This window comes from Macrotis lagotis, chromosome X, assembly GCF_037893015.1.
Source record: "Macrotis lagotis isolate mMagLag1 chromosome X, bilby.v1.9.chrom.fasta, whole genome shotgun sequence".
NCBI classification, from domain to species: Eukaryota; Metazoa; Chordata; class Mammalia; order Peramelemorphia; family Peramelidae; genus Macrotis; species Macrotis lagotis.
Genome location: NC_133666.1, coordinates 62,026,567 through 62,054,294, shown reverse-complemented (window position 1 = coordinate 62,054,294; position 27,728 = coordinate 62,026,567). Strand labels below are relative to the sequence as shown.

The 27,728-nt window shown below is 35.5% G+C and overlaps 1 long non-coding RNA gene and 1 pseudogene across 2 annotated transcripts in view; both read left to right on the top strand.

Moving 5' to 3' along the window:
• The window catches only part of LOC141497565 (uncharacterized), a 317,802-nt gene that overhangs the window by 86,233 nt on the left and 203,841 nt on the right, over positions 1-27,728 (top strand). The window lies entirely within an intron of this gene.
• On the top strand, positions 1,147-27,116 carry LOC141503182 (protein DBF4 homolog A-like; annotated as a pseudogene).

The following is a 27,728-nucleotide window of genomic DNA, read 5'->3' as shown; positions in this document are numbered from 1 at the left end:
TTCCATTAGGGAATTGTGGGAGAGAGAATAAATGCCTCTTAATTGAAAAAAAATGAAATGAGAAAAAGGTTTTTTTTAGAAAGTATCTATTGGGGGCAGCTAGGTGACACAGTGCATAGAGCACTGTCCCTGGAGTCAGGAGGACCTGAGTTCAAATTCGACCACAACCTTGGGCAAGTACTTAAGCCCATTGCCTTGCAAAAAAAATGAAAGTATCTATTCTTTGACATAAATATATAGATATATGGAGATATAGATATACTACTTTGCCTTCACAGTCAATTTTGATAGACATTGAGTTGTGATGGAAAACTGAACCAGACCCAACAGAAATGCTTCTATGAGTATGGAGAATAGGATGATTATGTATTTCTGACCTTTCTCTATTGTTTGACTTAGAGTCTAAGAGGAAACTCTCTCTTGGCCTGAGAAAGGTACAAGTTTCAACAGGGCTGACTGGTAACAAAAAAGTGAAGTCAAGCAAATTGTTTTCTACCTCTTCAAGTCATTACTTTCTATTTTGCAGTCATTATAATGAAGGAAATAATGTTGTGAAAAAATATCAGTAGTCTAAGATTGGGTATGAACAGTTGAACAATCTAAATGATCTTGAGAGAGTGGTTCAGTATTATCTGCAGATAATGTCTTCCTTTAAATGACTGGTGTTCAAAGTTATTTAGAGACACATTTAATGAAACAAGTTCTGATTTAGATTTTAAGAAAAAAATACAGTTTTTATTTTTAGTGCTTTGAATTGAGATGACAACAGGATTTATGAGTTCATAAAAATAAATGTAGGATAAGAATATTTGAAAGGTAGAGTGAAAACTGAAATAGAACAAACAACTTCTTGAATGTACATAACATCAAATTTATGGCATTTTCCAAAGAATACCTGAGATGGTCCTTTGGATAAAGTAATATAATTTAAGGTGGACAATGGCTACCTTTCCAAGTGCTTACAGTTACATGGATCCCTGACATTGTTGCAGAACAATAACGTACCTTGGCCAGATGATTTCATGACCTTGTGGGGTCAAGGAATACAGTGGCTCCCGTATTATTAGTTAAGGGGGAAAATATTGGGTGAGGAAAAAATGGAAGAACTCAGTATTGCAACAAATGAATACATATTTGCTGGCACTCATGGATCATACTCCATTCCATCGAAAGAACTTGCAGGTATGATTATGAAACTGGTCTTGACAATATTCCCAGAATCATGAAGAACAGGAGCGGAGATGCAAAGAAACTGGATTTGGGCTCAAAGTCCAGTTTTCAGAGAAGTAATTTCCGAAAGAAATAGACTACTAAACTTTATGTCAATTGGCACCAACATTCTGGCAAGAAAACTATTAAATGCATAACTTATAAGCACTTCAAAAGAGAAACATTAATGACTCTTAGCATTGTTTCAATAAGGTTAAGTCACATCACCCTACTCTAATTTCATTTTTTGACAGTATTACTAGACATGGTAGTTTATGTCAGTGCTTTATACTGAATATAACTGGAATTCACTGGAATATCACTGTGTTAAAGTGGAACAGTGTTGAGAAGCTGAGGTATTTTCACAAGAGTTTGACCAGCTTGGACAAGAGACTCTAAGATTGATTGAAAGAACTGAAAATTCATCATTATCATCAATCATCATCATCATCATCATCATCAAAATCATTGTAACATTTTTAAGGCTTGTGAATTTTTTTTATCCTTGATTGAAATAACATAACTAGCTTCAAATTGTAGAAGAAAAATAAGACTCATTTGTGTAACTTCATAAGTCAGAATCTAGGACCATTGAGTGAAAGATAGAGCGAAACAGCATAGTATAGTAGAAGGAGTGCTAGTGCTACATTCAGAGGACCTGGGTTAAAATTCTACCTCTGACCTTAGATAAAATTACTTAACCTTACTGAACCTCAGTTTGTTCATATCTAAAGTGGATCCATGATCCCTTGATATCATATAATCATAAAGTGTTAGAACCTATAAAGACCTTAGAGATAATCTTAGTCTGAATCCTGATTCATCAGATACAGATATTTAGACCAATTTTAGCTCAATAAAGAGCTCCATATGTGCTTCATATGTTCTAGGTTCTAGGTTAAAGGGGAGTGCAAATACAAGTAGAGAAGTAGACCTGCTATCTCGTATCCTAATGGGAGAAAACAACCCAAATTTAAAAAAAAATTGGAAACCTGAGAGAGGTGGAAATGGGAGGGAAGTCCACAGTATCTAGCGTAGAGACTAAAGAGAAATCAAGACATAATTGACTTGAGCACTTACATTAAAATGAAAGAATTGTCTTCTTTTTTTCTTTTTAACTTTGTTTTTTTTATTTTTAAGCCCCAAATTCTCTTGATCCCTCCTGCCTCTCCCTCATTGAAAAGGGAAGAAATCTAATACCCATTATACATATGAAGTCATAAAAAAATATATTTCTATGAAAACTATGTTGCAATAAAAATAAAGTAAAAAATTATATGCTTCAATGTACACTTGGTGTTCATTTCTCTCTCTGAGGAGAAAGAATTTTTTTCTTCATAAGTTATTTGGAGCTGTGAATCATTGGATTTATCTGAATAGCTAAGTCTTTCTTTTTTCAAAATTTTATTAAGGCAGTTGGGTTAAGTGACTTGCCCAATGTCACACAGCTAGGCAATTATTACGTATCTGAGATCAGACTTGAACTCAGGTCCTCGTGACTCCAGGGCCAGTGCTCTTATCCACTGTGCCACCTAGATGGCCCCAGCTAAGTCTTTCACAGTTGATCATCATATAGTATCAATTTTACTGTATACAGCATTCTCCTAGTTCTGCTCACTTCAGTTTTCATCAGTTCATATGAGTAATCTTAAGGTTTTTGTGAAATCATGCCCCTCATCATTTCTCATAACACAGTAGTATTCCATCACACTCATTTACCACAACTTGTCCAGTCATTCACCAGTGGAGGAATATTCCTATCTTTAATTTAACAAGTCTTTATTACCTCAAAAAAAGCTGCTATACATATTTTTGTACATATAAGTCCTTTTCCTTTTTTCTGTTTGAGCTACAGATCTAGTAGTGATATTGCTTGGTAAAAGAGTATGCACAATTTTTAAAGATTTGGGGCATAGTTCCAAATTTTTAGTGTCCCAAATGTTCCACATTCCCTCCATCATTTGTTATCGTATCTTAGTCAATCTGATGGGTGTGAAGTGGTACCTCAGAGTTGTTTTAATTTAGATTTTTCTAATCAATAGTTATTACAAGCATTTTTATATTACTAATAGAGAGCTTTGATATTTCTCTGAAAAAGTCTATTCATATACTTTGACCATTTATCAATTGAGAAATGACTCATATGACTCATTCATATAAATTTGACTCTGTTTTCTAGGGGAAAATTCACTACCTGCTGTGTCAGCCCATTCTATTCTTTTTACATGGAGCTATAATTTGACTTAGCCTTATCTTACCATTTAGTCCACTGTAGGGTCAAGCAGAGTAAACTGAATCCAACTTCCACATGAGAGATCTTTAGATACCTGAAAACTATTATATATCTTTTAAATCTTCTCTTCTCCAAGTTAATATTTATAGTTTCTTCTATCCTTGTATGGCATAAAGACCCTCCTGTTTGTCTTCCAAAGTAAAGGAGTCCACAGCAACCATGAATTCAATATTCAATAAGTACTATGCTATGTGCTGGAGATAATAAGTCTAGAGACCACTCTTTTTGAAGATGTGTCGAGGGGGGGAGGAGAGAGACTACTTTTGCTGCTTTTTCTTCAATGTTAAGATAATATATTCTAAATTCATACCAGTTCTATCATTTGGTTCCAACAAATGGTTTAATATGCCTTTGTAAAGATTTTACCTGTCACTGACTCATTAAAGACTATGTAAATTGTTCAGCTATGCATGAAGTGTCTGTAGGCAAACTGTTTAACAAAGAACATAATAAATTAACTTAATGGTTTTTTTTCACATTTGGGACAGAAGAGTAATTTATTGTTTACCCATTAGGGTATCTTGTAGGTCTTTTCTAACATAGAGAAATTTAATTTGATTTCTCAAATTTTTAATTATTCCTTCTAGCCAGAAGGACCACATCATTAACCTCAAAGGAATGCTAATAAACAAAAATACTTTTAAAGCTTTATTAAGTTCAATTAATTGGTTGTAAGAGTGTAATTTTTGTCATGCTTTGGTAACCAGAGTATTGTAAGTAATTTTGATGATCTCATATTCAGTTGAGCAAAAACAACTGCATACTAAAGCAAAAATGAAGTTATCTTGATAATTAATAAAGTCAGTGGCCTGTCTGGTAAAACCTGCTGTAAAATAATATTCTAACTTGCAGTACTGGTAATTTATTTTTTCTGTAAATTCACATGTATATTCAAATTCTGATTTTTTTCAGATTTTCTACATATCTTGAGTGACTTTTCACATAATTTAATTTTAAATAGGATCATTATAAAGTTGCTCTGTGTATTAATTATATGATTTGGATAGATTCAAGATGGATATAATAATAAGTTTCTGTTACTTATAAGACAGTAAACAATTGACTTCACCGTCTATTTATTTTCTGAATTCATGCTAACATTATTCAAACTACTTAAGACAAAAATCACATCATAATAGTCAAGAAATGATTATTAATACAAGTTTTAGTATCAAAATGGATCTGTGAAATTTTTCTAGCTCAGATTATTTTGGATTTTTTTCTGAAAGAAGTCTTCATTTTGAGTTAGTTTTGTAGTCCCACATTTAATTTAATCCAATTCCAGTCAATTCAGCTCATATTTATTAAACATCTACTATGTGCAAGATCAGGTGCCAGGTGTGGCAGATAATTTATAATAAGCGTGCAGCACTATGAGCTATGTGATTTATTAATAAAACAGGCATTGTAAATGAATCAGTGAATTCCCCAGTCAGTTCAAAGATCTTAAATGCAGGGTGAGACAAATTTATTAAAAACAATCAAATAAGACCTATTAATTAAATAAAATTAAATAATTAAATAAAACAACTTCATGCAAATGTCCATATAGTCAAAATTGTTGTTTTTTTTTCCCCCAGTAACAATGTGTGGCTATGAAAATTGAACTATAAGGAAAGTTTAATGTTACAGAAAGAACACTTTGAAATTGTGATGCTGGAGAACACTTTTGAAAGCCTCTTGAACATCACAGGCATCAAATCAGTCAATACTTAAAGAAATTAATTCAGTCTATTCACTAGGAGGTCCAACACTTTAGGAAAATTTCTTCAGCAGTTGATTAGAGGCTGGACAGGAACTGGGAGGCATTTGAGATTGGGAGACCAATAAAGTTAATTTAGGTAGTGCTGATGAGAGCCTACATAAGGATTGGCCCTTGTGAGTGGAGAGAAGAACACATAAATAAGAGATATTATAAAGATGAAAACATTAAGATTTGCCTACAGATAGGAGATATAGTTGTTGAATGTGAGTGAAGAATTGATGGTGACATAGGTTGCGAGCCTGAATAACCACAAGTACAGTGTTGCTCTTGACATAATAGACATGTGGGGAAGTAGGAGGATGTGATGAGAAAGATAATGAATTCAGGCTTGAACATGTTAAATTGTATATCTATTTGAGAGTTAAAAAATCTAGAAGGCAGTTTGGTGATATGACTAGGGAAAGTATTGTGAATAGATATATAAATATGTATAACATCTGCATAGAGATAATAATTGAACTTGTGGGAGCTGATGAAATGACTGAGCCAAATAGAATAGCAAGAGAAGATAGACCATGACAGAACCTTAGGGGACACCCACAGTTATGCCATATTACCTAGAGGAGTAGCCAAACAAGTAAGAGAACCAAAAGAGAGTAGTATCACCAAAACTAAAAGAGGAAAGAATATCTACCATACTGATAGAGAGGGGCAGTCCTACACTCAAAACATTGCTTTTTCCTCAGTTGTACACATTGAAAATGCCTCGTATCCCTAGGACGGCTGAGCTAAAGTTCAGAGGATGGCAAAGTACTTAGGTGAAATCAAGACTTTATGACTTTGATCATCTTTTTATCAATTGATCATTTAGAGCTGAGCTGTCCAAAATGTGGCCTGTAGGGTGATTTCATGTGGCCACCCGTGGGTTTACTAAATACTTTGGTAAATGAAGCCCAGCTACTGCAGAGCTCTCACTAAAATGGCAAATCAAAATATATTGTCTATTGTTTCAATAAAATACTTTTAAAGGTAAGATTGGACAACCCTGACTTAGTGAACATTTATTAAACATGTTTTAAATGTGAAGTACTGTCTTAACAGTCAAGCAGCTTACTTTGAATTGAAGATGATAATATTTAGAAGTATAAGCAAATCCAGAACTGAAAAAAATTTTAAATGTGTGTTTTGTAGGTATGTGTGTATGTGAATTTGTGTGTGTGTGGGGGGGAGGATAGCAGGAAAAATTACCTGTAAAAAATGGCTCAACTTTGCCTCTCAGCTTAAACCTACTTTGTCAGAGAGCCCAGTTCACAAACATTTACCAGTTATACCTCTGTATTGTTCTATAAATATTGTGAAAGAATTAGTCAAATTTTTTACTAAAGCCGACAGTGAGAGTGACTAGAGTGTCAGTCTCAGAGTCAGGAAAACTCATCTTTCTGAGTTGCAATTTGTCCTTAGATAATTACTTTCTGGGTGAACTTGGGTAAGTTATTTAACTCTCTTTGTCTCAGTTTCCTCATGTCTAAAATGAGTTGTAGAAGGAAGTGGCAAAAACTCTAGTGTCTTTGACCAGACAACCCCAAGTGGGACCACAAAGAATTAGACATGATTAAAATGGCACAATAAAAACAACAACCAGCGGTCTCCCTCCCACAAGTTTCTCCTCAATGAGGTCTTTCCCCAACTCTGCTTCTAATGATTTTATAGGTCTGATAATGTCACTCATACCCTGATCCCTCCTGCATACTCAGTAACCTCCAGTGATCCCCTATTATTTCCAAGATTAAGCATTAAATTCTCTGTTGAGCTTTTAAAGTCCATCGCAACCTGGTCCCTATTTACCTTTCCAGTTTTCTTATACGTTATTTCCTTTCATATACTTGATAATCCAGCTATTCCTCTCACAGAACACTCCATCTCCCATCTCCCAATTGTGTTTTTTTCACTGATTATCCTCTAGGCCTGTAATTCTCTCCCTCCTTATCTCTGCCTCATGACTTCTCCGGCTCCCTTAAGAACTAAGTTGAAAACTTAGCTTTGCCAAGAGACCTTTACTGATCAGCTTTCTCCCCCTCACACTTAGGACTGCTAGAGATCCCTCCCAATTCCAGTGTCTATGTGTACTCCATGTACATATTTATAGGATCTTGTTTGTACAGGAGCTGTTTACAGGTTGTCTCCCCCAATAAGACTGTGAGATCCTTGAGGACAGGAAATGTATTTTTGCCCTTATTTGTCAAAATCCACCATGCCTGGCACATATATAGAGCTTAATCAAAGTTTGTTGACTTGACAGGCTGAATGATAGTACTATAGACTAATCCTGACTCAACCTCACCTGATGCTTCAGGTTTGAAATTATAATGAAATAATATACCATCTAACAGTAGGAAAAGGAGTTTTCTTCAGATGGACCAGTGAAAGGATAGTCAACAAGGATCTAGCTTTGATTCATTTGGTAGGAGTATAGATTCCCTATTTCCATGTGATGCTTGTTGTTTTACCATTCCAAAAACTGAAGGAAGAGTTTCCCACTCCTTTTCTGACTTTTTTACTTAGGTTATCAGAAAGTTAAACAAATTTCATTCTCTGGGCCAGTTGTTTCTTGGTGTGCTTGAGACTAGATACCATTTTGATTTGGGTCCTTTTAAAGACTAGGTAACACTGCCAGAACGAAAATTAGGTTCATCTGCATCACCTGATCTTGATGAAGCCATGAGGGATTTGTTATAACTGTTTCATTATGGCATTATGGATAAATTCAATAATTATCTCTTCAGTAATACTTGGATTCTTCTGGGAATTAAAGGTAGTTTCATTGAGCTATAATTCACAAATTCTGTTTTCCTCTCTTTTTTGCAAAGTAGAAAAAGAACTATTTGCTAGTACTGAGACGCTTCTCTTATTTTCCATACTCCTTCATGGACAATGGTCTAGTCCCAAGACTTATTCATCTAAGTCTCATTCATTTAAATAGTCAAGGCAAACTAGGTACTCTCTTACTAACACCCTCCTAATTTTGTATTTCATAATTCTATTAATTTGTTTTGCTGCACTATTGTTATCACTAAAACATCTAAGATATGTTAAGATATTATACAATCTCCTGGTTATTTTTTCTTGATAGCATTTCTTGTTACTATTATTTTAGAAAATGGATACAATAATACAATTACAATTATATCAGATATCATATTATTCCATTTACTTATGCTGTTATATTATTTGATTATTGTATATGTTATTATATATTATACGATGATATATAACATTTATATAATGCTTACAGTGTGCCAGGAACTGTAGTAAGCAGAAGTACTCTGAAATTATTATTTTATTTGGTGCCCTTAGAGTTGCATTATTATCTCCATTGTACAGATGAAAAATCTGGGACAGATGGAGGTGAAATGATTTAACCAGGATCACACAGCTACTAAGTATCTAGGGTCCCTTTTGAACAGACCTGGAGCGCTATCTACTGTGCCACCTAGATGTTTCATAATGAATCATAGTTTTTGAGTTGAAAGAGATCTTAGGATATGTTCCAATATTATGTTTTCATTATAGAGGTGAGAAATTATATCACACATAGGTTAAATGACTTTTCCAGATTCATATATGTAGTAAGATTTACATTCAGGATGTGAATATTGCATTCTTCTCCCTTGACCACAGTATAACTCCTGCTTTGGAAGACTCAGCTAAAGCATAACAAATTTTATTCTAGCCAATCACATTAACTCTTCTTGTGTCCTTCTATTTTAAATGTTCCTTTATGTCACAAATTATTGAGGTTTTTTTCCATATTCACTCTGAGACTCTTTCCTATTTTGTGCACAAATATAAAACTTTAAAACTGCAAGTTAAGTTTTTTAGCTTTGATTTTTTGCCCCTTCTTTAAATCCTTTTGCCATTTCTTTCTCCTTTGAAAACTATAGTCTACCCCCGACTTCATTATTCATATTCTAAGAAGAGTTTGATTAATGTTAATCTTGCCTCATGAAATCTCCTTCTGAATTATGGCATTTCAAACTCGACACTCTTTTATAATGGTGGCTATTAAATAGTTCTATGATCCTGATTATCACTTTTCTTTCTAGCTGCTTACAGGATTTTTTTTACCTGAAAACTCTAGATTTAAATAATCTTCATGAGAGTTTTCATTTTGGAATCTCTTTTAGGACATGATGATTTTATTTTACTTTGCCTTCTGGCAAGTTTTATTTATGATTTATTGAAATAATGGTACACAAGCTTGATCTCTTTTTCTTTTGTCTTTTTTCTTATAATTTCCAACTACATGCAAAGATAGTTTTCAACATTCATTTTTTGTAAGATTTTGAGTTTCACATTTTTCTTCCTTCCCTCCCCCCAATCCTTGATAGTGAGGAATCTGATAGAGGTTATGAATGTATAGTTATGTTATACTTGTTCTCATATTATTCAATCAGAACAAAAGTGAAAAAAACATGAGAGGGGAAAAACATAAAACAAATTTAAAAACTTTAATATTATTTGGCCTTGATCTATTTTAGATAATTTTTTATATTTTTGATTCCTTTGTTTTTCTTTTACTTTTTTTGATTTTGTTTAAGTATTTCTTGTTATACATGGAGTCATTTTCTATTTGATTTGTTATAATTTTCAGATAATTTGGTTTTCAGAGTATTGAATTACTACTATTCTAAAATATTAATCTTTTGGACATTCTTTTCTTCCTAATTTTTCCATTTTGCAGTCTGCTTTTGCTTTCCCTGCCTCACTTCCCTTTTCTTTACTCAGAACCCAGTCAAGTTCTTATCCATTATTTTTTGTTCCTTTTAAAGTCTTCTGGTTGTAAGAAATTGGAGCATATTTTTGTGATTTCTTAGAATACCTAGGTTCATTTTTGGTCATGCCTTTAAGCTAATCCAGAGATTCTTAAGTTGATGTATGTTTTAGGTCAGTCATTTTTTTTATATGAAATCCTTTGCACTTTACTATTTTTTGCGAACACTTTCATTTGGTTTTACTATTTCTAATCTCAGGACATCATTAACTTGGATTATTGTTGTTGTTCAACTTCTGTTTCTTGTTGAACTTCCATTTGTTCCATGTAAAGAGCCCGCTGCTTAGGTGAGGTGATATGCCGATTGGGTGGAGCTGTTCATTCTTTTTTTCCCAGTTCTTTCTTCCTGTATCTCTCATTACTCTCCTAATTTTCTCACTAGTACTCCCATTTCTTTTTCAGTTGATTTTCTCTAGCCTTCTCATTTCTTTTATAAACTATTTAAAAACATTTTTATCTCTTCCAGTAATTCCAGTTGACCTTGTACCATGTTTTTTCTTTTAAGTTTTGCTTGTAGATGTTTTAGTTATCTTATTCTAGTAGTGCAACTTGAGCATCCCTGACACAGTTATAACTTTTTAATTAGTATTTTCCCCAATTACATGTAAAGACAGTTTTTATTATTATTACAAGATGTTTGCATTGAAATTATTCTTCCCCCCTCTTGTACCCTCTTCTGAAAATGGTAGGCAGTTTGATATATTATACATATGCTGTCATGTAAAAAATATTTCCACATTAGAAATCATTTTAAGAAATAGTTTTCCTGCATTAACTTTTTTAATAAAAGAAAGATTTTATTTATTTTGAATTTTAAAATTTTTCACCTAATCTTACTTCTCTCTCCCTACCCCCCCCCCACAGAAGGCAATCTGTTAGTTTTTACATTATTTCCATGGTATACATTGAACTAAGTTGAATGTGATAAGAGAGAAATCATATTCTTGCGTCCTCTCTGGCTCCAGGGTCAGTGCTCTATCCATTGTACCATTGAGCTGCTCCTAGAAATAATATTCTTTTTTTTAGTTGTTGGTTTTTTTTAGTTTTTGCAAGGCAATGGTGTTAAATGGCTTGCCCAAGGCCACACAGCTAGGTAATTATTAAGTGTCTGAGGCTGGATTTGAACTCAGGTACTCCTGACTCCACGGCTGGTGCTCTATCCACTGCACTACCTAGCTGCCACTAGAAATCATATTCTTAAGGAAGAAAAATAAAGTATAAGAAATAGCAAAATTATATAATAAGATAACTTTAAAAAAATTAAAGGTAATAGTCTTTGGTCTCTGTTCAAACTTCACAATTCTTTCTCTAGATACAGATGGTATTCTCAATTGCAGATACCTTCAAATTGTCCCTGATTGTTGCACAGATGTAATGAGCAAGTCCATTGAGGTTGATCATCACCACCATGTTGCTGTTAGAGTGTACGGTGTTCTTTTGGTTCTGCTCATCTCACTTGGCATCAGTTCATGCACATCCTTTCAGGATTCCCTGAATTCCCATCCATTCTGGTTTCTAATAGAACAATAGTGTTTCATCACATACATATACCAAATTTTGTTAAGCCATTCCCCAATTGTAGGACATTTACTTGATTTCCAATTCTTTGTCACCACAAATAGGGCCACTGTGGATATTTTTGTATATTTGATGTTTTTACCCTTTTTCATCATCTCTTCAGGGTATAGACCCAGTAGTGGTATTGGTAGAGCAAAGGGCATGCACATTTTTGTTGCCCTTTGGACATAATTCCAAATTGCTCTCCAGAAAGTTTGGATGAGGTCACAGCTCCACCAACAATGTATTAGTTTCCCAGATTTCCCACATCCCTTCCAACATTGATAATTGTCCTTTCTGGTCATATTGGCCAGTCTGAGAGGTGTGAGGTGGTATCTTAGAGATGTTTTTATTTGCATTTCTCTAATAAGTAATGATTTAAAGCAGTTTTTCATATGACTATGGATAGGTTTGATTTTGTCATCTGTAAATTGCCTTTACATATCATTTGACCATTTGTCAATTGGAGAATGGCTTGTTTTTTTGAAAATTTGACTCAGTTCTCTGTATATTTTAGAAATGAGTCCTTTGTCAGAAATACTGGTTGTAAAGATTGTTTCCCAGTTTACTACATTTCTTTTGATCTTGGTTACAGTGGTTTTGTCTGTGCAAAAGCTTTTTAATTTAATGTAATTGAAATCATCTAGTTTGTTTTTAGTGATGTTCTCCATCTTTTCCTTGGTCACGAACTGTTTCCCTTTCCATAGATCTGACAGGAAAACTACTCCTTGATCTCCTAATTTGCTTATAATATTGTTTTTTATGCCTAAATCCTGTATCCATTTTGATCTTATCTTGATATAGGGTATGAGGTGTTGGTCTAATCTAAGTTTCTTCTATACTAACTTCTAATTTTCCCAGCAGGTTTTATCGGAGAGAGTTTTTATCCCAATATCTGCATGCTTTGGATTTATCAAACACAGATTACTAGAATTGTTTCCTTCCATTGCACCTAGTCTATTCCATTGATCCACCACTCTATTTCTTAGCCAATACCAGACAATTTTGATGACTATGCTTTATAATATAATTTTAAATCTGGTAGGGCTAAGCCACTTTCCTTTGCAATTTTTTTCATTAAATGCCTAGAAATTCTCAACTCTTTATTTCTTCATATGCATTTACAATTTTTTCTAACTCATTAAAGTAATTTTTTGGAATTTTAATTGGTAGGACACTAAACAGGTAGAGCTAGAGGCTTTGCTTACTGGGCTTGGTAACTCCAAGGGCTGGCCAGTAGGGAGTGCTGGTTGCTTTCTCTGGAGTATTTCAGGCCCTCTCCCTAGGCCTGGAGGGAGTGAGGGGTAGCAGCAAGGTCTGAATTGTTCTTGAACAATGTGGGCTGGGTCCAGGGTGAGGTAGTTAGTCTCCCTTTCAGCTGAGGGAGCTGTGCTGCCCACACCTGAGCCTGGGGGTGGAGGGGCAGTTACTGTTTGTTCTGGGAAGAGGGCTCCACTAAAAGTATGGAGCTCAGGCCTCTGCGCCCAGTGGCTCATCTAGCCATGCTCTGCAACTCTATGCTGGAATTTAACCCTCCAGCCTGGCTGGGAATCACCAGACCTGTGCTCCACCAGAGATTCCACAGGTAAAGGTGATCCTCAGACCCACCACTCACCAAGGTCACCACAGCTGAGACCAGTCCCCTGGTTTTATCCCGCCCCTGCTAGCCCTCTGGTCTCTGCTCCCAGCTTACCCATGGTCCCTAGAGACAGACCTTGTTGGTAGATGTTCTTCTCCTATCTTCTGTTTCTGGGTTTTGTCAATTGAATTTCTGTTAAGAGGTTTCTGTCATGTTATTTTTGAAGGGAAACCAGGAGAGCTTAGCACAGTGCCTGCCTTCACTCCACCATCTTGGCTGGAAGTCCTCCATTAAATTTTGTCCTTTTTTTCCCCATTTGTCCAATTGTACTATTTAAATTGTTGTTTTCTTCACTGGAATTTTGCTTCTCCTTTTCCATTTGGCTAATTGTATTTTTTTTTTAGTTTTTTTTGCAAAGCAATGGGGTTAAGTGGCTTGCCCAAGGCCACACAGCAAAGTAATTATTAAGTGTCTGAGGCTGAATTTGAACTCAGGTCCTCCTGACTGCAGGGCTGGTGCTCTATCTACTGCACCACCTAGCCACCCCACTAATTCTATTTTTTAAGCAGTTATTTTCTTTTTTCAAGATGTTGACTCTTTTTTCATAATTCTCTTGTATACTCTCATTTCCTTTCTACTTCTCTTATATGATTTTTAAGTTCATTTTTGAGCTCTACCATGAGTTCTTTCTGACTGTGATTTACTTCATGTTTTGTTTTTCTTTTGAGTTTTGCCCATTGATTGTTTGACATTCCTATTCTCTTCAAGTTTGTGTCTTGGTATTTCCTGTAACCAAATTTTAATGAACAGATTTTTCCCCCTCATCTTTTTTTGCATCTTTTCTTTTAAATTTACATTGTGCTCTTAGGGTTGAAAGAAAACTGTCTCAGGACTCCTATGCCAATGGCTGCACATGCTGACTACCTGGTGTTGCACTAATATTGCCCTGAGGCACTTGTGGGACCCTTGTATCTGAGAACATGAAGTGGGGAATGGTTGGTGCTTCTGGAGAACATAGAGGTCTAGGAGCTTATTTAGTGATGAACTGGGCTGCTTGGACTGAGGTCTAATGTGTACTGAGATTGGTGGGGTGTTTCTGTGTTTCTCTGGGGCCATGCTGAATCATGTGATAACCTAGCTATAGGTGCCTGCTTGTTTGTCCAGGGCTCTGCGGAAGCACAGCAGGGGCCTGGTGCTGGGGGCTACCTCTTTGCTTAAGCATCTATAGGGTTGATGTCTGACATTTTGGCAGGTCTACACTGAAGCACATTGAGATCTGCTGGTGTGGGTTACCTCTTTGCCTGGGGCTTGGTTAAAGCAAGTAGTGGCTCTTGATACTGGAGTCTGCCAGTTCCCCTGACTATGCTAATATGTATGTGTGGGATCCTCAAAGTGGCCTTTGCATTCACCACCACCATATTGGAGCTTAGAACCTACTGCTATTTTGCTGAGGGGGAAGGGGGGTTGTGCTGGCTTATTGGGATGCTTCCTTTCCTGGAGTGCATTCTCCTTTTACCCCTGTGTACCCTGCCACCCTGCCTGCCTATTTTCCAAATTTCTTTGACTCAAAGATTGTTTCAAGCCATCTTTTGCTGGTTCAGCTGTTCAGAACTTGTTTGGGGTGCTATTTTATGATTGTTTGGAGGTGGATATAGGAGAGTTATAGAAATTTACTGCTTACTCTGCAATCTTGGGTCCATCCCCTATCCATTATAGCTTTTTTGATGGGATTGTTTTTGTTTATTTGCTTGCTCATTCTTCCAGACTTACTTCCTGACTTTTGACTTTGCTTTTGAACTAGTCTCTGTGTACTTCCAGGATGATTTGCTGGGATGAGTTTGATTTTCTTTTGAGTCTTCTTTTCTCCTGCTGCTGCTTGCTCAGGGGTTGGAATGTTTTGTTATTCTACTATCGTAGGGATAACTGGTAACTTTAAAAGCTTTCATTGTACCCAAAGTGATATGGTTTAGGACAAAGTTTGAGCAGTACCCTCCTGGTCAGATCACTGCAAGTTCCTGACCTTGGTTTTGGTTTTGAGAAACATAATTGTGACTTGCTACTGGTGGTTGAAGCTCTAGTAGAGTGCTGCTGGGATTCAGCCACTATCAACCAGCTGCAAAACTCTGCAGGTTCAGAGGGACAGAAGCAAGCAGCAGCTGACTGACTGACTCTGGGAGTGGAGCAGGATTTCACATCCAGTCTCTACTCCAGTTCTACACTAGAATAACTAGTGTCAGATCTGGGAACTCTTCTTGACCTAGAGCAAAGCAATGGGCAGTCCCTGGTTCAGTTTCTCCTATTTGGGGCGGCTAGGTGGTGCAGTGAATAAAGCACTGGCCCAGGAGTTAGGAGTACCTGGGTTCAAATCCAGTCTCAGACACTTAATAATTACCTAGCTGTGTGGCCTTGGGCAAGCCACTTAACCCCATTTGCCTTGCAATAAACTGAAAAAAAAACCCCAAAACAAAACAGTTTTCCCCATTCAAGGCCACATGCCAGCTATGCTAGACCTCTCTATCTCCCTCCACCAACATGGAGTGGAAAATGACTATGATTTTTTTTTGTCTTTGATTTTCCATTAAGATCTTTTTCTGCTTCATTTTCTAGATATTTGTAGAGGACTTTGTAGGGCTGGTGGGAGAAGAAGTCAGCTGCACTATTTCCTTTTACTTTGCTATTTTTGTTGGTATCTTTAAATTTTTTTTAATTGAGTCTAGTTTTTTCTGCCTTTATAGTACATCTATCCCAAATACTGAAAAAAAAACCATTAGAAATTTGTGGAAGACTATTCTTTAATATAACTAATTGTCTTTTTTTTTCAGACTATGTGTACTGACTTAAAGGATTTACAATTTCTTCTTGACTTTCTTATAACTTTCTTAATAATACCCTTGAAGGCTTCATTCAAAGTTACTTACCGTCCTCCTTCTCTGGTTCTTATGCATGCTACTTAATTAGAACTGCACAAGGGGGTGGGGGGGAGGGAAGTAAGATGGTGGGGGGGGGGAATTGTAAAACTCAAAATAAATAAAATCTTTATTTAGAAATAAAAAAAGAACTACACAACATCACTAGGAACTGAAAGTAAGAGTCTTAGAACTTGACTATGATTATGTTATCTTTAAAATCAGAAGAAAGGTATGTCAGATTTTTCTGACTCTGCTGTGTCTTTACCCTCAGCACCAGTTGTCTCTTCCTTGTGACCACTCAGACTATATGTGCTCATAGCCATTGAAATTCTGAAACTGATTACTGGTAGTTTGGTTAGTGAGTTTGGCTATCCCTAAAGTATGCCCTGTTATTTATTTTATTCACTGAATTGTAAAAAAAAGAAAGGAAAATGAAATCACTTGTGACCTCCAAGCTATGGAAGAATATGTGTTATTCCAGCAGTTTTGACCTATTTCATAAATTGACTTTTCTGAAACTTAAAAATCCTGACAGTCAGCATTGTTTATAGAAATAAAATGAAGAAATGCTGAGCATTCACACAATTTCTAAGCCAATTAATTGCTAGTGTAATGAAATATTTTTGTATTTATACATATACCAAATTTCCCTATGTATAAGATGCACCATTTTTCAAAAAATTTGGGGTCTAAAAACTGGGAGCACCTTCTATATTGGCTGTAGATTTTTTTACTTGCATTTCCCACTTTTTCATGGTTTTTTTGTGCTTGTTGTTGTAGATTTTTTCACTTGCATTTCCTGCTTATTTCACACTTGTTTTTGCACTCGTTATTGATTTTTTTTAACTTGCGTTTCCCACTCTTTCATGTTTGTAGTCTTTACAATCATCATTTTGCATTTGTGACCAGTATGTTAGGTTTCATTTTGCCATATTGTGCCTAGAAATAGTTCAGAAAAGATTTCTGTCCAGTGCTGAATTCAAGTTCAAAGTGATCCAGTTTGTAAAAGTAAATGGAAATTGTGCTGCTAAATGTCAGTTTGGTCCGCCTCCAACTGACAAAGCAATCCAAGATTGGCTATGGGAAGAAGAAACCTGACTAAAAGACACTAGCAGAAGAAGACCCAAAGAGACAGGCAAGGTCGCCAAATGGCCTCGAGAGGGAATTGAAGAGATAGATTGAAGAGCAAAGGGCCGGTGGAATACCTGTGTCCACAAAGATGGTTCAGCAGGAGGTAAGAAGAATTGCTGATGGAAAGAAGGGACAAATTTCAAAGGAGGACACCATGGGTGCTTAAGGTCATGAAACGAAATGGACTGAGCATGCATCTACACACCAGACTTGCCTGGGGAGTGCTTGTGGTCAACCCCAGATCAGAGCCCAGGCAGGAGAGCAGGCAGAGCCTCTCCTAAGACAGTGATTTGTCATCAAACACAGAGGAGGGCAAGCTCATGGATGGGAATTTTTGACAGTGAGTAGTTAAAGGAATTTGATGATGAATAAAACTTGAGTTCAGTAACTATGGAATACAGTTTTTTTTCCTAATTTCAGGCCCCCAAATTTAGCTGTGGCTCATACATGGGAGTGTCTTATACTTGGAGAAATACAGTATGTATTGTGTATAAGTGTACATATACATACATACATATATATATATATATATATGTATGTAGTGTATGTTTGTATATGTACATATATTTTTTTCTTTATCATACACCCACCTGTGTAAGAGACAATATAGCATTATGGAATAGAATGATAGTTTCAGGTTTACATCTTACATCTAAATAGAGTTATGTGACCATGGAAAAGTCACTTTACCTATTAAATGCCTGTAGCAGTTACCTATTGCTCTAATTTATAAATAACAGGAGAGAACCACACCATTCAAGGGAGTTCTTATATCACCAAAATTGCAGCTGGCTTATGTATTGCTAAGTGCATCTTGTTTGGGTCTTTTACAATGGAGAAATACACTGTATTTATTGGTAGACTAAGACTTAAGAAATGTTATTAGAAGACATGAACAATCAGGACATATCTTCTCTATATACCTGTATATGTCTTGGATTTCGTTTTAACTACAGGTTAAATTATATTTCCAACATCCATCAAGCCTCATGGTAGAGATACTGTGTGACCTTAGACAATTCTCTGAACCTCAGTTTCCTCATCTGTAGAATAGATTAACAGGTTGTTGTGAAGAAAACACATTTTAACCCTTGAAGCACTGTATTAAAGTGAATTCCTATTCTCCTGACTCACAATATAGTTCTCACTATGACCTATAACTTAAAATGCCAACATTTTTCTTGCCTCTTGACACTAGGTTCTACTGTATGTGTGAAAATACATCAGCCTATTTGTAGATTTAATAGTTTGATGGAAGAAAAGAGGAAATGAAAAGCAAATCTGTGGTGTTTGCCCAGGGAAATGTTTAATATATTTATGGCAAAGAATCATATTAACATTACTGCAAGGTGGGGAAGTAGAAAAATTGAGACAACAATATGAGTTCTCTTTGTTTAATGAATGTTCATTATAAACTTCTAACAGATCTTGATCTTTTTAAAACAATGCTGATTAGTAAGTAACTTTCAGACCAACTCCTAATATCATGCTTTCATATTAGGGAAGCTAGTTGAGATATATACATATATATATATATATATATATATATATATATATATATATATATATATATATATATAAAGAGAGAGAGAGAGAGAGAGGGGGGGGGGCAGTCACTGGATCCCCATTGAATGGAAAGACATTTGTATTGACATTATAATATTCTCAAATTTACCTTGTCCAAACACATATAACAGTATATTACTATCTTCTTGTCCTATAATTAGCTTTGTTCCCTGGACTTGTTACCTTTTGTAGCTGAATTCCTAGTTTCTGGGGCTAATTCTCCCTTGTATCCAAAGGTCCTTTCTTCTGTGCTGCCAACATTTACACTACTTGAAGTCTCCAAGTATGAAACTGTGCTCTATCTATCTCTCTGATCCCTGCCTGATATGATGTTCCTACTAGGAGAGTAGTTCAACTGCTCTGTGACTAATAGAGGATAGGATAGGAAAATCTTCCTCTCCTGACAATTCTTTACATTTTTGGAGGTATAATATTTGTCAAAGTTAATAATTCTTACAGCCTATGCTGCTGGTCAAAGTCTGAATTCTCAGTTTGCAACTAATCATTATAAATTGAGAATTTCTATCTCTCCTATTGGTAATTGTTTTAACAATCACAGGAAGATAGATGGTTAGAATATTGGAAAACCTGGCTAGTTATCTTTTTAAGAGCTGCACAGATTTCTCACATTTGTTCAGCATTAAAGGAAGGAGATAACTAGTCATCTTCTCTATGACAAGATAACAAAGGATGGCATATTTGTGAGTATATGTGGGACCTGATTTATTGACCTCCAAAAGGTTTAATGATTTTCCTTGTCTATCATGTATAAATACTCCCCACTTAATTTGTGATAGCCATTTTCTAAAGATGACTACCACCTAAAGGTTTTATAATAAATCTGAGAAAATGAACTTCATTATGTAACATAGATTTCTATTGTATTATTTTAGCCCTAAATAATTAAGTTTTTACACATTCAATAAAGAGCTGCCCCCACCTTCAATCACTGAACAACTTCTGTAGCTGACAGACTTAGCCTTAACTTTTTAAAGACCACCAGGGACATGACTAATCTTCAGTCAGACAGTAATTAGCCAGTTTGATCAGATAAATTTCTTCACAGTTGATAAAAGTATAACAGGATATAAACTTGTTTTGCATTTAATTTTAATATGTGAACAGCTGGTTACATCTTTTATCCTACCCTTACTTTCTATAATTACATCAACTGGGCTGAGGAGAAATCAATTAAATCATAGAAGAGGGCCCAACTGCTCCTTCTCCATATGTGTATGTGAATGTGTGCATGTATATACATATGAAACTGAATTAGAAATGCATCTGTATGTATATGCATACACACACACACACACACACACACACATATATATATATATATATATATTTATACTTTTTTGAGATGAGGTTAAATGAGGCAAGGGTGCTATAAAGAGGAGGAACATGTTGGAAAAGGTACCAAAGTGCTTTGAAGTTTTCAGACTCTTCAAAATATCAGTTCCCCAATATAACCTCGCATATTGTATTAAAAGTATCACAAAAGAAGCATTCACTTGGAAGCAGAGTATAAACAAGGTTATGTTCATAATGCTCCCTGTTTGCATCTTTACCTTTATGTCTATGTTCAGCCATGTGCCCATTTAGAAAGAAGTCGCTTCATCATCTCTGTTGTCACTCTATTGTTTCTTGATGCATGTATTCACTCTTGTATTTGTATTGTTTGGAGTGGTCTAGTGGCAAAAATCTCTTCAGTTAGGATTCTCTTTTTTAAATATTTCAAACTTTTCTTTATTGTTGAAGGTTCACCTTTTATTTTAGATAGCTAAGTTCAGATTTTCAAGATAATTCAACCTGGCCTGCAGCTCCATTGTACTTTGGACACAAAATAACATACTGTTCTATTGAATACTGCTTTTTCTAGTGGCTCTAGAATAGTCTTGTCTTATTTGAACATTTTTTCTTTTGTATTTGAATGACTTTCTTCTGATGGTTTCTAGAGTTTGTTTTCTGAATTAAATTCTTATACTTAACTACTATGCATCTTGGAGTTTGTTGTTTGTTTTCTTTTTTCTTAGAGGTGCTCTGATTTCGTTAGAATGAAATTTTTGTTTATATTCAGAAGTTCGTCTGTCTTTAGTTATGAGATAAGGTTTTTTGTCCTGTCATGTTCTTTGAGGAGACCTAGTACCATTAGATTACCCATACACATCCTGTCTTTAGGTTCAGTATGTTTTACTCTTAATGGCGAACATATTTTCTTTTACTGCTGTTGTCTTTTGCTTCTCTTCTTTTAGGTTGTTTTTCATTTCTGTGCATTTGTATTCCCAATCCATTGTTCTCGGATTTATTTTTGTTCCGTGAGGCTTGCTGTTGCATATTTAATTTTTTTTCTTTTCTGTTTACTATTTTTGGTATGTGGGACATAAGTTTTGCTCTCAGATGTTCTCATTTATCTTTTAAATTCCTCAGGATTCTCATGTTGTTTTTTCACATCCTTTCAAAATATACAGGGTCTTTTGTCTCCTCAAATGTTGGATGATTTTCTTTTATTTTGCAGTATTTATTCACAGATGCCTTTTCTTATTTACTACATCTGAATGCCACATTTCCTTCTCTTATTACTGTTTTTCTTGTTGATTTATCTTTGTTTAAAGTCTTTTCCTTCCTCCTGAAATCTTTAATGCTTTCAATTCCCCCCCCAACTCCCCCAGTTCTTCTTATCATCCACTTCCTGAATTCCTCTCCTGATTATGGTCTGTTTGAGGGCATGATCTCAAAGAATCTCAGCATTTTCCCACTCTGGGCAATTCAAGATTCACCAACCTAGCTATCTGCCCCAACTGACTTTTGGGTGTTCAGATCTAGCCTCATTTGAGAGCTCTGCTCTTCACTTAGGCTTAGTGAAGTGGTGAACAGCCCTCCATGTGCATGGTATACTGTCTGGTTAACTTGTCCTATTCCTTCTGCCCTCAGTTCTGCCAGTTGAGTCCCTGTTTTCTCTGGCACTGGTAATTCTGAACTTTGTAGTGCTCATGTTTCCAAGTTGCAGTACCCAGCACTCTTTTACTCCTGAAGGGCTGTGGCCAAGCTGACTCTCAAGGCCCAAGCAAAGTTCGGGAGCCTGAAGTTGGTGTCTCCTTGACACTGGAGAAAGAAAATGGGAACTGTGGTCCAGGGTTGGATTTTCTCTTGCCCTTGGGGTCTATCTGTATAGGTTGGAAAGGTGTGTTGAGTGAGTTCAGGGTCAATGAGCATTGGTTCCTGAGGGTTTTTTTTTTTTTACATTCTTGTGCATTTGGGATGTACTAGACTAGGAAGACAGCTGTATCTTCAGCACTTGATTTCTATTTAAAGAGGCTTGAGAGATCATTGCGAGCAGAGAAAATGTCTAGTTCACTATATTGTTGCTCTTGTGACTTTGAAGTTACTAGTTTTATTTCTTATTACTAATGGTCATCACTAAGTCATTAAAAAAGTTATATATTTTTAAGACTATCTAACATAGGCATTAACAATCACATAAATATTTCATATGCTAGGCTATTTCAGTGAATGGAATTTATCAGTTCAAAAAAGATTATTGTAAAAAATCAAAAAGGTAAAATATAAAAAAGGAAGAAAAATCTTGTGGCTGATTATTTAGTTAGTTTTGGCATTACATTATTGTGGAACCTTTTTTAATCAATACAGTTCTCCTTTCCTAACTCTGTTGTAATAAATAGGCCCTTTGGAGCTATAATCAGAACAAATTTCCTTTCTCTTTCTATGGCAAGGAAGGTGAGTAAATGTTGCTTGCAACCTTTTCTCATAACAACTAATGTGAGAAGAGCAAGAGCCTGGGCTGTGGCCCAAGTTTAGTTCCAAGATCCAGCTATTACCAAGCTTGCCCAGTGGATGAACTAAATTCCAGGTGAAAGCTGAGGAAGTGGCAGTAAAATTGATTCTGAGCCCTGGAAACAGGCAGCCAACTTGGCCCAATCCCTTTCTGCCCCAGCAGGTGACCTGGTTAGAGCATCATGTGGACCATGACACTGGTCATGAAAGCCAGCACCCGAAAGGATCTGTAGCAAAGTCCATCACTCATCAGGTGGTATCCAAATTAAAAAAATGAGAAAAATAAACCTTCTTTGAAAACTGTGAAAAATGATAGGTAAAAGTCTCATGTTGATTTGCCATCGGGTATGATTTCTGAAAGACTTGAAAAGGACCTCAAGGAATTATGAGGGAGAGTTGAAGAATTTCTCAGCAAAGATATGTTACCTAATTTCAAATTAAAAGGAAGCAAACAATGCTTAGACACTTGGGTATATTTCTCCTGTCTCAATTCCAGAATCAACATATATAGTAGGAAATACTTCCCCTCATCCTAACTATGAGAAAAGTTCATTTAAGACTCTGGATGCATTATATGTGAGCAGAGGAAAATTTTTAATTGAAAAAGCTATCAAGGAACATGAATTCATTCCTTCAAATGGTAGTCTATCAAATGTTTTATCTTGGAGTGTGAAAATTCTTCTCATACTGATAATATTAGATACTGCATTGGGGGCGGCTAGGTGGCTCAGTGGACTGTGGAGTCAGGAGGACTATTCTATTCCTAAATCCTGATGTCCTTTTGCTTTGGTTAGAATCTTCAGAAACAAACACGTGCTAAACAAAGGAACAGAACAGGTGGTGAAGCAGATAAAGACCACGAACCCTCTAGTGCAGCCCCTCCTCAAAGGGAATGAGAAGGGCCATTGTGAGTGCCACCCCCAGAAGTATGAGGTGCTCCAGGCTCATCTTCTAAATGAACAGAACAGAAACTTTGCACAGTGTACTCTATCAATTTGATGTTATATCTAAGGTAGTATGTGACTTTGTGGAATTCAAAAGCTATAAATCCAGAAGAGTAAAATGTAATATTGGATCTTTTTCCACTGTCATTGGAAATACTTTTAAAAGGAATGGATCTGAAAAAACTTAAATTGCACTGTTTCCCCAAATAATTCTCAGAGAGTACCAAACAGATAATAAAACAGGATGACCACTACCAAGAAAGTGGGGATCCTTCACAGAAGATTGCCTTCAGTTCAGAACCCATGGATCCATTTGTTTCTCATAGTCCTTACAACTCAACAAGCAAACTCAGAGAACATTTGAATTGTGAAAGATTTATATAATCAATCCAGTGAAGAAAGTTAGTAAGCTGGATTTGGTATAACTAACTCTGAATAAAGATATGTAGGAATATATTCCTGAAGTTTCTGACTTTAAAGGAACTATAAATGAAAAAGACTTAGAAGAACTAAAAACGGAATGCTGCCCATATATCCTGGAGACATCTATACATGTTTCTGATTTTGAGGAAACAAACAAAAATATGTCTCCACTAAAATGAAAGTAAGATAGTACACTTTTCCAGATACAAATCAGAAGATAAAAGGCATTACTCTAATCTTAGAGTCATTAGCAGTTCACTAGAACTATCTGCAGGTCAAGCCAAGTTAATATCCCATAGTCCTCCAAAGCAGTGGATATTTTAAGTTCAGACAGTTTACCTTCAGGGAAGCTGCAACTGAAATGTAAAAAAATAGTATTTGGAAGAAATAGAAAAATAAATCAGAAGAAAGTTGAATTACATTTAAAGAACAAAATAGAATTTCCTACTTCAAAAGAAGAAAACAATATTTATAATTCAGCAAAACAGTTTTTAGTGAAATTATTCCCAACTAGTGAAGACAATTCTGAATTTTGAATTTTACAAGCTATTCTGAAAACCATGGTTGATGTGTTGTGTTTAGAGGTTTGGGAGGAAGAAAATGAGAATATCTTTTTGTCCATGTTTCTCTTTTGTCTTTCATCACCCTCCACAATTATTGGATTGTAGAAGAGTTTTTGTTTTTAATTTTAATTTGTATTTTTCACAAATGGTGAAGACTGCATCCCTGAAAATATTTTACATATATATATATGTGTGTAAAAATTCTTGTTTTCTTATTTGTGTGTCATCTATAGATATTAATAACCAAATGTAAATATTAAAGATAAAGATGAGTAGTAGTGTTTTCTTAACAATTAAGTATTTTTATATAAGTAAGTGCAACTGAAGCTAAGATGTTTGCTACACCTTATACATTGTATACATAATTTCTAAATGACCCTTTCTGAATGAGCAGTTAAATATAAACTTGAACTACAAGGAAAATGACTTCCACTGAAAAGGAAATTTGGAGAGACACAGAATTTGTATAAAAATGTTGTTTCAAATTTGAGTGTTATAATGAAATGTATTTAAATATTAGGTCTAGGACAATATGCATACCACTGGAAAAACACATCTATGATGATAAAAGAAACATGTTTACAGATTAGTGTACAGATGAGTGAGTGTTGCCTTCGAAGTTATGTCATGTTGAGTTGTCCTCTGTTTTCCCTGAAGAATTGAGTAGATGTAATTAATATAATAAGAATGATTCCTTGAAAAAAACGAAAATAATTGGTTCTGAGAGAGAGTCATTGTGGCTCCTGCATAAACCCTTCAAATGTGGAATTCTCCTCCCCAATCAAGATCTTCTATCTGATCTTTATTTTTTTAATGTAGGAATCAGAAAACAGATGAAGAAATCCCTCCTATTTTCAAGTTCTGACTCTGGGAACTTCAAGTAGATTCAAAAAACCATATATTTGTTATCAATAAGTTATTTGCAAAGTATTTTGAAGCAAGTTGCTAGGGATGCAAAGAAAAAAGTGAAAAAACACTCTATAATCAAAGCACTTATAGGCCACTGGAGAATATAACATTTATACAGATAAATATACTGTAATTTGATGAGAGGAATCCTCTTATCTCCTTACAAACTAGGAATTTTATGAAAGGCTTTCCAAAAGGCTTTTTTCCCCCTGCTAAATACCCAGACTGCTCTGGATGCATACATGATAAACAATTTAAGTAAAACTGGATCTTGCCCTCCCATAAGTTGCTTTCTTTTTAGACATTCCTAAAATGCATCTGGAGCCAGAGGTTGACTGGGGGGGGGATCTTAGAGACAGCTATAGTTTTTTTTTAAGTGAGGAAATCACCAGGTTTTCTGACTCAGGAAGGTAAGGAAAAGCTTACATTTTTAATTCTCAGGATACTGCAGAAGTTTCACAGGTTACTGCCAAAAATGCACAAGTTCTTTCAAAAGGTAAAGAAGGTGAATTTTTAAGCAGATATTAAGTTTAAGCAAAAAGGAAATGACTACAAGCTGGGTGGTGAGAACATCAAGGCCAGCTAAGGATGGGCAATGGAAGAAGGGGAGAGAGGAGAGAAATACCATTGTAAATCAACAGTCAGCCTGACTAGCTAAAGTCACCTAAAATCAACAGTTTGGAGCAGAACTCTTATAGGAAATGGAGAGTTAGGGGAGTTAGGGGAGGACTTGGAGGGACTAAGTGGTCTGTTATATCACATCAGGTTGTACTCCTGTGCAGGTCTGTAGGAATCAGAGATTAAGGTTAATTAATAATTTCTAGTATTTTTAGCTGAGGGCATCAAGCTTGACTGGGGGTTATGGTCTTTTTTAATAAAGTCTCCTTAAGGAATTTGTGATGTATAACTAGGAGAATCTAATTTAGATAGGATTACATAGCAGACTAATACAGGGTCAAAAGATCAACTGTTTTAATAGAGTACCCTATTTGCTTAGTTACATTCCTTGATTATATGCTTTTAAAGAACAATACAGAGAAAAGAAAAGATTCCATTTGTTTCTTAATAGAGAAAAATGGTAGAAGGGGAGGAAATAACAATATTTTTCTCAGCTCAGAGTTCCCCTGCTTCACTCTCATGAGTTCAGGGTTTTTTAAAATAATCTTCTCATAGTCTTCACTTCGTTAGTTCCCAAACTGATACCCTGCTTCCTCTCAAGATTGTTTGAAGCTTAGGTTTGTTTCATGTCTAGGGTACCCTGAAAGGGGGTCATTCAAAGGCACTCAGTGTACAATGTCAATCACAGATTGATTTTTACTTATTTTCTAAACCCAAAAAGCAAATTAAAAAGTACTCTGTGTTGATGAAAAATTCAAGTATAACTTAGTTTATATGGCAAGGAGATTGAGAGTTAAACAGAAATACACTGAGTGTTGTACAGAACTGTTGAATAGACTTTTCAGTATTCACCCAAGTTCCACGCAGTCCAAAACCCCTCAGTCCTTGTTTGATGAAAGCCAGGTCAGATCTTGGTCTTAACCTGTTGTAGTTATCAATCTTGTCAAATGCAAAAGCCCTCTATGTAGACAGTGAGCCCCACATCAAAGACCCTGGAGCTCCCTGTGTCTTGAGTTCATGAGATTTTGTCATTCCCAAAGCACCTGAGTTCTTCATTGCTGAGTAGGAAAGGCTAGACAGGAGTAAATGGCTACGGTTCCATCTACCTGACCACCCCAAACTGACCAAGATCTGAGATAGTATATGACTTGCTGGAAGCAGGCAGGGAATATCTGCATATTTTCTTTGAATCTCCCTTCCTCTTTGACAACCTTCATGAATTTGGCCTTAAGGAATTAAACCAACATATATTAACCTCCAGGATTTGTTCTAATAAGGGACAAACAGAATTAAGGTAACCGGGTGTTAGTCTCTAGAGTTTGATCTCAAGAAAGAACAGAGTTAGCTTATCAAACTCATTTATTGGTTTCCCTAAATTTGTAGATTACACATGCGTTGAACTTAGTCTAAGTGGACCGAATAATACTCAAAAGCTCAGGAAGCACTCCAAAAGCAGGCACATGCTAGGGAAATGAATAAACAGAAAAAAAGGAACCTGACCATTGACAATTACTTTGGTCCCATGGGGAAACAAAATACACACTCTGAAGATGAGAATTCAAAAATTATAAAAAAAAGTTAAAATTATTTTGACAAGTAATTGGGAAAAAAATAGAAATATTCTTTAAGTTTTTTTTTTAAAAAAAGACAGCTCAGGATTCATCTACTAATGGCTTAAGGTATTGATATCATTTAA